Genomic DNA, 11178 nt, shown 5'->3' with positions numbered 1-11178 from the left:
TTTACACCATGATTATCATTTCAAGAATTCGTTTGAATATCTCCTGTTTTATAATTTTTTGTTAAGAAATTTTAAAATATTGTTCCAGCTGGTTGAATATTAAATGTCATTTATCGAACAACGAAGAACGAACCAACCCACCGCATATTTCGAATGCATGTAGTTCCGCCTTTAGTAAATTATCACATGTACATTACTGATAATCTATTAATAGAAATGATATTTCCATATAAATATACATATACATCGTACTGTTATCATTATTCGTGTTAAATATCATTCAAGCAGTTATTTATCCTTTGACGAATAGGTATGTATTTATTATTCTACAGTAAAGGATTCTAAGTAATTTTATAGTTAAAATCAAAAGTTTCTGTTCTCCTAGATGAATTATATTTTTCTCAGGTATGTTAATAATCGAAAAGATTGTACATTTTACTACAAACCAGTAAAACTCTGAAATGGCCTATATCTGTAGTCGACTGTACTGTTTTTTTATTCGACCAGTCTGTATTGGTCTGAAATTTACTTGAAATTACTCGAATGTAGTCTGATCATATACTCGACAAGTACTTAACCATGTTAATCATTTTATATTCGTCTGAACCATATTTGACATTGTCTGAACCATGCTCGACCTAGTCTAAACCATGCTCGACCTAGTCTGAACCATGCTCGACCTAGTCTGAACCATACTCGACCTAGTCTGTACCATACCCGACGAAGACTTACATGTTACTACCCTAGACCTGTTTTTTTTTTGTATATATCTATTTTAAAATACACCTGTGACGTATTTTTTTGTTCACACTCTCCATTATTTTTCAGAAATGGAGTTATTTTTTATTGTTACTCTTCATTTATCCGGACGTTTTGTCCTTTTAATATTTCCATAGACACTTCTTAGAAAGTGTTCACCCATAGGCATAATTCTAAAGGATGTAACTCGAAATTGCATCAAGATAAAACTAAAACGACTAATAGTTGATTTTTTTTTTAAATTGGGATCGTAGTGATGCAATAAACATTAAATATCTAACTACTTGTATTAACAAACAGCTTTTATTTGCGAGACGTAATTCCATTGTGTAAATATAGTATTGTATTCACTAAAATTCAACAATATAATCCACAATTTGTTTTCCAATGCAAATCTTGTCTGAATTTCTGTCATAGATAGTATCCAAGTGGATAAAAACGAATATTTTCCATTGAGTCTCATTCCTCTGTGCATCTACAACATATCAAATGTTTAAACTATGTGTGAGTCAGTGAATTCTATAATAATATTGAACACATTTACTGTATTCAATAATAAAAGAAAGAATAAATTTCACATAAAGATTTGATTTAAATTTTACCGTTTAAAATATCATTCCTTAAAATATTTTAATTTTCTACAGCTAATATCGTATATATAACACCGGACACCAAAAGTTTCATTTTTATGTAGCCCAGGTGGTCGTGTTGTCTAGCGGGAAGGCTACAATGCCGGCGATTTGGTCATGTTGGTGTCACGATATCTCAGTAGCATTGGTTCGAATCCTGGCGAGGGAAGAACAAAAAATTTGCAAAAGCAAATTTACAGATCTAACACTGTTGGGTTGATGTTTAGACAAGTTATATATATATAATGTACACAGCCATGTTTCAACATCACTGCTGGTGATCTGATGGATAAATCTGTTGTAGAGTTGTCACTGGCTCAGACGTACTTATAAATATAATTATTTTCTGTGACTGTATCTTCCATGAATTTATAGGATCCTTTACTATAGATAATTTAGCTGATCTGTAAAAATAACATCTCCATGCTTTATGTTTCACTGTAGTACGACGCTAGATTAAAACTGACGTGGAAAGGTAAAACCCGGCCACCGAAAGCTTAATTTTTATGTAGCCCAGGTGATCGTGTGGTCTAACGGGCCGGTTTCAGTGCAGGCGATTTGGTGTCACGATATCTCAGTAGCATGAGTTCGAATCCCGGCGAGGAAAGAACAAAAAATATGCGAAAGCAAATTTACAGATCTAACATTGTTGGGTTGATGTTTAGTCGAGTTTTATATATATATAAGTAAAAAATACAAAAATTACTCGGATTGTTTCTTCAATAATTAATATTCTAATTTAAAAGAGAAAAGAAAATAGAAAAAAAGTACAAGAAACTGAAATGATCAAAAAAGCGTATTCGGTATTTTATTTGATTGTTCGTTGTTATAAATTAAATATAGTACTGATGAATAAAATATGAGTGGGTATGAATTACATTTGAATAAGGCTCGTGTTAAATATTTGGCGGGGTTTTTAATCAAATTTCAACAGAAACGCGTAATATAATCGAATTCATTCACTGTTGTTATATGTCCAATGGAAAATATTACAGATATATCGGCAGTGCAAATAAACGGCGTTAATCTGCAAATAAATCTTTAAATGAAATCAAGAGGTAGATAATTCCCCACTTGTTTCGTAAATTTAAGAATGTATATTACCATGATAATAGAACTTCCATAGTAATCCTTGAAAACTTTTGAATAAAGGAAATATGTTTAAAAGAGGGACGAAAGATACCAAAGGGACAGTCAAACTCATAAATCTAAAACAAACTGACAACGCCATGGCTAAAAATGAAAAAGACAAACAGAAAAACAGAAAAACAATAGTACACATGACACAACATAGAAAACTTAAGAATAAACAACACGAACCCCACCAAAAACTAGGGGTGATATCAGGTGCTCCGGAAGTGTAAGCAGATCCTGCTCCACATGTGGCACCCGTTGTGTTGCTTATGTGATTACAAATCCGGTAAATAGTCTAATTTGGTAGGTCACATTCATGAAAGGGAAAGGGGTTGTAGTTACGACGTCAGGAACATATCCGATATCATTTGTGAAAAGTTGCAGTCAAAATTAAAGACATGGCATATAGTTGTTATCCATTCGTTTGATGTGTTTGGACTTTTGATTTTGCCTTTTGATTTTTGATTTTCCTTTTTGAATTTTCCTCGGAGTTTAGTATTTTTGTGTTTTTACTCATACAAGAAGCACTTTTATAATGTTTAATTACCTCAATTTATGTGCATCTGTTTTACTGGTAAAAAGAAATCCCTATTTTTCTTAAACTCATATATTACATATCTTGTCAGTTCAAACTGTCTTGTGATTTAAGATTTACAGGATGTTGTAATTTCAAATTGATGTTATTTAAAATTCATTACTTTCTGACTAGGTGTGATTTATTTTAACGAATTTGCAGACGGCATTACTTTATAGTTTACCACCAATCAGAAGAATAATATAACTAATTTCTTTTAAATTGTTTTATCTCTTTTTGATTTATATCACATATATATATGATCCGTTCATCCTATATATTGACTCTTAAAATTCAAGAGTTAATCTAAAAATGAGGGTACTTTCTCTAAAAATGAGGGTGCTTTTTATATGGCCTTCCAAATACCGTTTCGATCCCTAACATCACTGAAGAGACATTTATTGTCGAAATCCGGATATGGTGTACTAAAGAAATATTGACACCGAATGTTTGTGGCACAACATCCTGTCCACAAGTTAACAATTTTTTTTTTTTTCTGTGACGTATTAAATTTATTATAAGATCCATTTTGTTACAACCTGTGATCAATTTTATTTGGCAATCGCCAATGGCAGTCAGCAGGGTTTAAGAACATCAGTTGTTCGACCTGTTAGTCAAATGCGTTTTGTTTAAATATACTTTTTCACTCTTTTGGTCTTTTGGAAAATGTTGTTTGTGCTGTTTTTAGACCCTTCTACAACGAAATTTGTTTGACATGCACACGTATAAAAATTGCGGTTTTTATCCAACGCAGTCATAGGTTTGAACGTAGTTTTCAATTTAGACTCGTTTATATTTTTTGTTTGGGCATGTATCATATTTTCCCTCCGGTTTATATGATCCGTTCATCCTATATATTGACTCTTAAAATTCAAGAGTTAATCTAAAAATGAGGGTACTTTCTCTAAAAATGAGGGTGCTTTTTATATGGCCTTCCAAATACCGTTTCGATCCCTAACATCACTGAAGAGACATTTATTGTCGAAATCCGGATATGGTGTACTAAAGAAATATTGACACCGAATGTTTGTGGCACAACATCCTGTCCACAAGTTAACAATTTTTTTTTCTGTGACGTATTAAATTTATTATAAGATCCATTTTGTTACAACCTGTGATCAATTTTATTTGGCAATCGCCAATGGCAGTCAGCAGGGTTTAAGAACATCAGTTGTTCGACCTGTTAGTCAAATGCGTTTTGTTTAAATATACTTTTTCACTCTTTTGGTCTTTTGGAAAATGTTGTTTGTGCTGTTTTTAGACCCTTCTACAACGAAATTTGTTTGACATGCACACGTATAAAAATTGCGGTTTTTATCCAACGCAGTCATATGTTTGAACGTAGTTTTCAATTTAGACTCACATATATATATATATATACATATCAAACTGTAATAAGAATATATATATATATATTTCTGATAAAAGGTCAAACCATTTCAGTGATTGTATTTATTAAGTTGCTGTAACCTCATTTAAAAGATAGTTATATACATATTGTATGTAAACATGAAACCTATATAGATTTTATTAAGGAATTTAGGAAAATTAAGTTTTGTTTTAAAAAAAACAAGAAGCACCTTAATAAGGTTTCATTACCCTCATTATAGGCGTGGTTTTCAGGTAAAAGAATATCTTGTTTTTTCTAATAGAGCTCTCCAATTTTCAAATTAGATAATTTAACTATCTCGAGGGATAAATCTGAAAATCATGTAAAGATGTAAAAATTGGTTTATATATATATATATATATCTTTATCATTATTCGCTTGTGGCAGTTGCCATGTCAGTTTAAAAAAAGTTATTCTAACAGTTAAAATAAAAAATAGAGGTAATTAGGTCAAGATATCGTTCAGACTTTGGTCGATCATGGATCAGACCGAAAAAAAAGGTTGAGAACTGGTCGAGTATTGGTCGAGTTCAGGTCAAGAATAGGTTAAGACTGTTTCAGACTGGTTGGGTACTAGTTCAGACTGTTGGCAAAGATAAGGGTCTAGTAAAAATCAGTACAGTCGAGTATGGTTAAGTAAAATGCAGACCGATTCAGACTGGTTCAAATCAGTACAGACGCGTACAGATATACGTCATTTCAGACTTTTACCGGTTTGTAGTCCTTGTTACAAAGAATATGTACAAATCTAGACTGGATTAATCAATTATTGTGATGATGTTTTTCAATGGTTTCATGAACAATTACTCCATGTTGTTTTCAGGCAGTTGCTATTTGTCCGGCTAGCCGGACGAATAGTACCAGGACTATTTGTCCGGCCAATACAATGCGCATGTCACTATAATATTAGTGTGTGTGTGTGTAATATTATCTTAAGCAGCACCAGAGGGTAACACATGTTTGTAACCTTAAGTGTTAGGGCTTAATCTTGTTACTAGAAAGTGAAATTGTTTTCTTCGTACCAGTATATAGTCCAATGTGGATAAAAAATACATCGAAAAAAATCATAAAATATCCTATATTCTTAATATAAGAAGAGAGAAGAAATTACGTGTAAAACAAATTTGGGTAGTGTTTGACTCGCAGTGCATTTTAAGTTAGCGTAAATAATTTTGTCTAGCTGAAAAAGGTACAAAATTATTATGTCTGTATAGCTGCCAAAGAGAATTATAGACCCCTTGCCTTAAAGTTATCCATATTTTGAGTGAAAGGTGAGAGATTTTATCACAAATATTGATATCACTGTTTTCAGCAATCTTAGAATTGAATATCAGTGATCAGATTACACGCGCCCCCTTGGTGCTACTGAAGATAATATTACATCCGCGTCCGAACGCGCATGATATAACATGCGCAATTCCATGGTCGGACAAATAGCCCTAGCACTATTCGTCCGGCTAGCCGGACAAATAGCCACCACGTTGTTTTTAACATATAAAATTGTAACAAATAACCTATTAAAAATCACTTCCCCTACCTTGTTTCATTTGTTTAAACTCCATTTTATTTTTAATAGCCAATTGCCGAATTTTTCTAGTAAATGAACTACTGGTACTACTATATTAATACGATAAATATCAAAATATATTATTGTACTTCTGGGCTATAAAAGAATATTTTAAGCTGTCAAAGTGTTTCCATCCATTAGTTAAAAGAAACATTCATGTATTTGATCACAAAATCAAACCTATCATTTTATACAATTGCGAAAAATGATTTGCTTTAATTAATCAATTGCCTGCTAAATTCAGAATGGGATTATTTTTTTGAAAACTATCAAAGTCTTAACTTAAACTTACCTGCTGAAAATTTACTAACTAAATAGTGTAAAAAAATAAAAGAAACAAAAATACCGAACTCCGTGGAAAATTCTAAATGGAATACATGCAAATGGCAAAAACTAAATCTTAAACATATCTGGATCCTTTACAGTGGCACAGTATAAAGAATCATGTATTCTCGATGTTTAAAAGGAGGTACTTGCTGTTCTCTTTAAGTTTTACGGCGTTTGGAAGACTAACAATATATTAAAAAAATGAAATAATTTAATACTATTACAGGGGTGAAAAATCTAGTACTAATTTCCTAAAGCATATCTTAAGAAGTTAAGAAATTGTATCAGCAAAATAAAGCGTTATGGTACATGTCGTGGAACCTATTTCAATTATCAATATTCATATAACATCCTCAGTCTGACAGGGGCAAACAAATTGAAAACAGAAAACTTAGAATTGCCAATTTGTATTTTGGCAAAATAATTCAATAACTATTCAAAGGGATAATTTGTACATATGTTACATTTCAATGTAACTTTGGTTGCAAACAATATCTTGCTATTGTTTGAGAAAGATAACTTCTAACAAGAATTCTCCTAACCACTTACATATAGAGAGAGGTAGATGTAATACCACTTCTCGACACAATAGGTATTTTAAAGATGGTGCAGTAATTCGATCGAAGATAAAATATTTTCTTTTCAATTGTGAGTCTATCAGAACAACGAAAAGATGTAATATCAGTGATAACTAATTTTTGCAAGAACTTTAAAGAATCAAACCCAAACAAATAACCTGATATGGTAAATGAAAAATGAAGATGAGAAATCATTCTAAAAATTATACATATTTAGTAAGAATAAAAAGCGTTTTGATGGAATTGACACAAACACATCTATCGAAGTATTTCCTTTTTGAGTGGAACGACTCTATATGTTGCCAAAAATTCACAAAATTAACCATGAAGATAGAGAAAAAATCAAAACTAACAAAGATTTCCTTAAAAATATAGATATTCCTGGGAGACCAATTGTATCATTATGCAATAGTCCAATTGAAAAAATTGGTCAATTTATAGACCACTTCCTAAAACCGGTAGTTAGCCAATTATGGACTTATACACAGGACACGACCTCATTTATCAACAAAATAGAACAAATAAGGGCACCGGATGACATAATTATGTGCACTTTTGATATTACGAGTATGTACAATTCCTTAACTCACGATGAAATACTGCAAGCAGTTGACAGAGCATGGTACAAAATATGTCGTAATAAACATGAAATACCTCTACCACCAAAAAAGGACTTCTTACGAATACTTCAATTCATTCTATGCAATAATGAATTTGAATTTAATAACTTGATATTCAGGCAGACATGTGGAATCCCAATGGGAGCCCCAATGAGCCCATCCCTGGCTGATTTAAGAATGTTCGAGATTATAACGAATATTCTTGATATATTTCCTTTTAAAGATAACTTAGCACTGTTATCTATATACAGAGATGATGGATTCATTCTTTTTAATTCTAGTCAAGATAATCTTACTGAATTATTTAACATTGCTAATAATATACACCCGTTGATAAAATTTACGCATGAAATATCACAATCTAGCATTCAATTCCTTGACGTCACAATTTTTAAAGGAAACAGATTCCTTAATCATAATATATTAGACGTAAAACTATACCGTAAACCTACTGATATCTTTCAGTATCTTGAACGAACGTCAGCTCACCCATCATCGGTGTTCAATGGATTTATTACTGCGGAAATATTGCGTTTTATGAGATCATCAAATAACAAAAAAGATACACTAAAAGAAATTGAAACTTTTAAAACAAAACTTCTCCAAAGGGGATACTCGGAAAAAGATATCAACCCCATTATAACAAATGCACTTCATAAGGAAAGAAAAGATTGTCTAAGGTACAAGCTTAAAAACAAAAGAGCAATGCCTCCATTAGTTTTAGCCAGCAAATTTAATCCTTCCTTCAATGGACTAAATAAAGCAATAAAAAAACATTGGCACCTAATTGAACAAAATGATAGCACAAAAACCATGTTTCCAAAACCTCCGATCATAGCATATAAAAGACACAAAAACTTGAAGGATCTACTTACATCCTCCAAATTATAGGATAAACCAAGTTATAGGATAAATCACAACATAAAAGACAATAGTTATATCAAATCATAAACTGATTTAATTTAGAATACAATACATCAATACAAAGTTACCAGGTGTCGTATCCCGGTATGCAGAATTTTTAAATTCTATGCGTATGGATGCTTTGAACTTTACTTTGAAACTGATTATTTTATTAGTTAGAGGCTTGGGATACCTGATGAGGAAAAGCCTTGGTAGTTAAACCTTAACCGAAACACCTTAAAAAACAACAAATATTTATGATAAAATATTGAATTGAACAAAATAGATTATGAAATAAAGTCAAATACTAAGAATATGTATTGGTATATATAGGATTGGTTCTGGACTCGTTATATCTCATTCATTAGTTTGCTTTAATTGCTACTCATCAATTGACAGCTATTACTTAAAAGATCGCTTAAGAAATTATACTTATAATTGCTATCATTTTATTTCGTATGGTTTTAGCAATGAGCATTATAATCGTACTATCTAGGTACAAATATTCTATAAATTATAGTTCGTTCGTATATGGATTATCTACAACATCTTCAAAAAAAATCACATAACTTTACAGGTATCATACACACGTAGCAGGATTGTTATCAATAAATTATACACATGACTACGCAAGGGCAAACAGTGCAATTTCATCAACAACCCTTATCTTTACATGAATAGATTATATCTGTCTCACAATTACCTCTATTTATTTTTAGAATGATAATATTAATATCGTAATTTAATAGTATTGTCTAAAGCATTACTTATTTATATAAAGGAATTTAATTAGCATTATATTTTATCTTACTAGTTTAATAACAATTAAGTGTTAAATCATTATCTAATAAAATACACACATATGACCAGAGTTAGATGGCTCGATGACGTAGTAACTGATCTACACTAATTACGAAACAACCAATCAGATTGAGAATACAAATGACGAACTTTGTTGCTTGTTACGAGTGACGTGGGAACATTGGAATATCCAATCATAATCTAAGTCTTAGACTAATGTATGCACGTGGTAATTCTTGGTGTATATTTGCAGTACACATTGATTGCCGCAGAAGTGAACAAACACTTCAACAGAGGTTACATATACAATGTATAATTTTTGAAATAGATTTAAACAAAATACAAATCAATTCATCTCTCAAATAGAGTAGAATTAATAAAATACATTTCATCTCTCAAATAGAGTTGAATTTCATATATATTCATTTCATCTCTCAATTAGAGTTGAAATAATTATACAAACAAACAAAATAGTTTTGTCACAAAAATTTTTTTATACAAATAAATTACTATGAGTAACAGAAAAAGATCTCTCAGAAAAAGGGATAAGAAAAAACGATTAGTAAAATACAAAAGTAAACTCCGTATACATAATAATAACAAAGGCCATCTTAAACGCACAAAACACTTTCATGAAAATGTAAAAAAAGCTTTAAACTATATAGAAGTGTTTTCACGGGAGAATCTCACAAACTATGAAATATTAGTTCTTGCAAAGGGATTAAAATTTATTCCCAGTCCAGATGTAAAATACATTAAACAAAATCTCTTACGAGATATTGACGAACTAGGTAGAAAAATGCGATGCAAATATCACTTTAGTGATAAAACTAATGCGGACACCAATCATCCTTTTAGAATCAAATCGGGATTTAAACCCTCTTTAGCAAACAACACAATAGAAAATTATCTATTTGCCACAAAGATGGAAATATGCAGACTTAAAATAAACAAAGTTAGAAATAATCTTTCTAAACATGAGAGAGCGGCACTCAAAACCTTACGTTCAAATAATAATATAATTATTAAGAAAGCTGACAAAAATTCATCTACTGTTGTTCTGGATAAAAATCTATATATTAAACAAACACTGAATTTCCTGAACAACAGTATATGCTATGAGCAAATTCATGAATTTAATACGAACAAAATATCCGAAACTATTCAAAAAATGATCAAACAACTACACAAGAAAGAATATATCGACGATATAACATATAAATACCTAGCCAATAATGCCAATATACGAGTGGGACGACTCTATATGTTGCCAAAAATTCACAAAATTAACCATGAAGATAGAGAAAAACTCAAAACTAACAAAGATTTCCTTAAAAATATAGATATTCCTGGGAGACCAGTTGTATCATTATGCAATAGTCCAATTGAAAAAATTGGTCAATTTATAGACCACTTCCTAAAACCGGTAGTTAGCCAATTATGGACTTATACACAGGACACGACCTCATTTATCAACAAAATAGAACAAATAAGGGCACCGGATGACATAATTATGTGCACTTTTGATATTACGAGTATGTACAATTCCTTAACTCACGATGAAATACTGCAAGCAGTTGACAGAGCATGGTACAAAATATGTCGTAATAAACATGAAATACCTCTACCACCAAAAAAGGACTATTTACGAATACTTCAATTCATTCTATGCAATAATGAATTTGAATTTAATAACTTGATATTCAGGCAGACATGTGGAATCCCAATGGGAGCCCCAATGAGCCCATCCCTGGCTGATTTAAGAATGTTCGAGATTATAACGAATATTCTTGATATATTTCCTTTTAAAGATAACTTAGCACTGTTATCTATATACAGAGATGATGGATTCATTCTTTTTAATTCTAGTCAAAATAATCTTACTGAATTATTTAAC

At 31.1% G+C, this 11178-nt stretch overlaps 1 protein-coding gene across 2 annotated transcripts in view; it reads left to right on the top strand.

Annotated features, from left to right (window-relative positions):
• The first annotated feature begins 217 nt into the window (after positions 1-217).
• Positions 218-11178, top strand: part of LOC134680603 (uncharacterized) — a 32224-nt gene continuing 21263 nt past the window's right edge. Inside the window, exon 1 of one of the 2 annotated variants that reach the window (XM_063539709.1) lies at positions 218-310. The gene's annotated coding sequence lies outside the window, so the exon portion shown is untranslated. The remainder of the gene's footprint in view (positions 311-11178) is intronic. The other variant, XM_063539710.1, reaches the window with a different exon arrangement.

This window comes from Mytilus trossulus, chromosome 8, assembly GCF_036588685.1.
Source record: "Mytilus trossulus isolate FHL-02 chromosome 8, PNRI_Mtr1.1.1.hap1, whole genome shotgun sequence".
Classification (NCBI taxonomy): Eukaryota; Metazoa; Mollusca; class Bivalvia; order Mytilida; family Mytilidae; genus Mytilus; species Mytilus trossulus.
The sequence above is the reverse complement of the archived record's forward strand: the minus strand, read 5'-3'. Positions and strand labels throughout refer to the sequence as shown.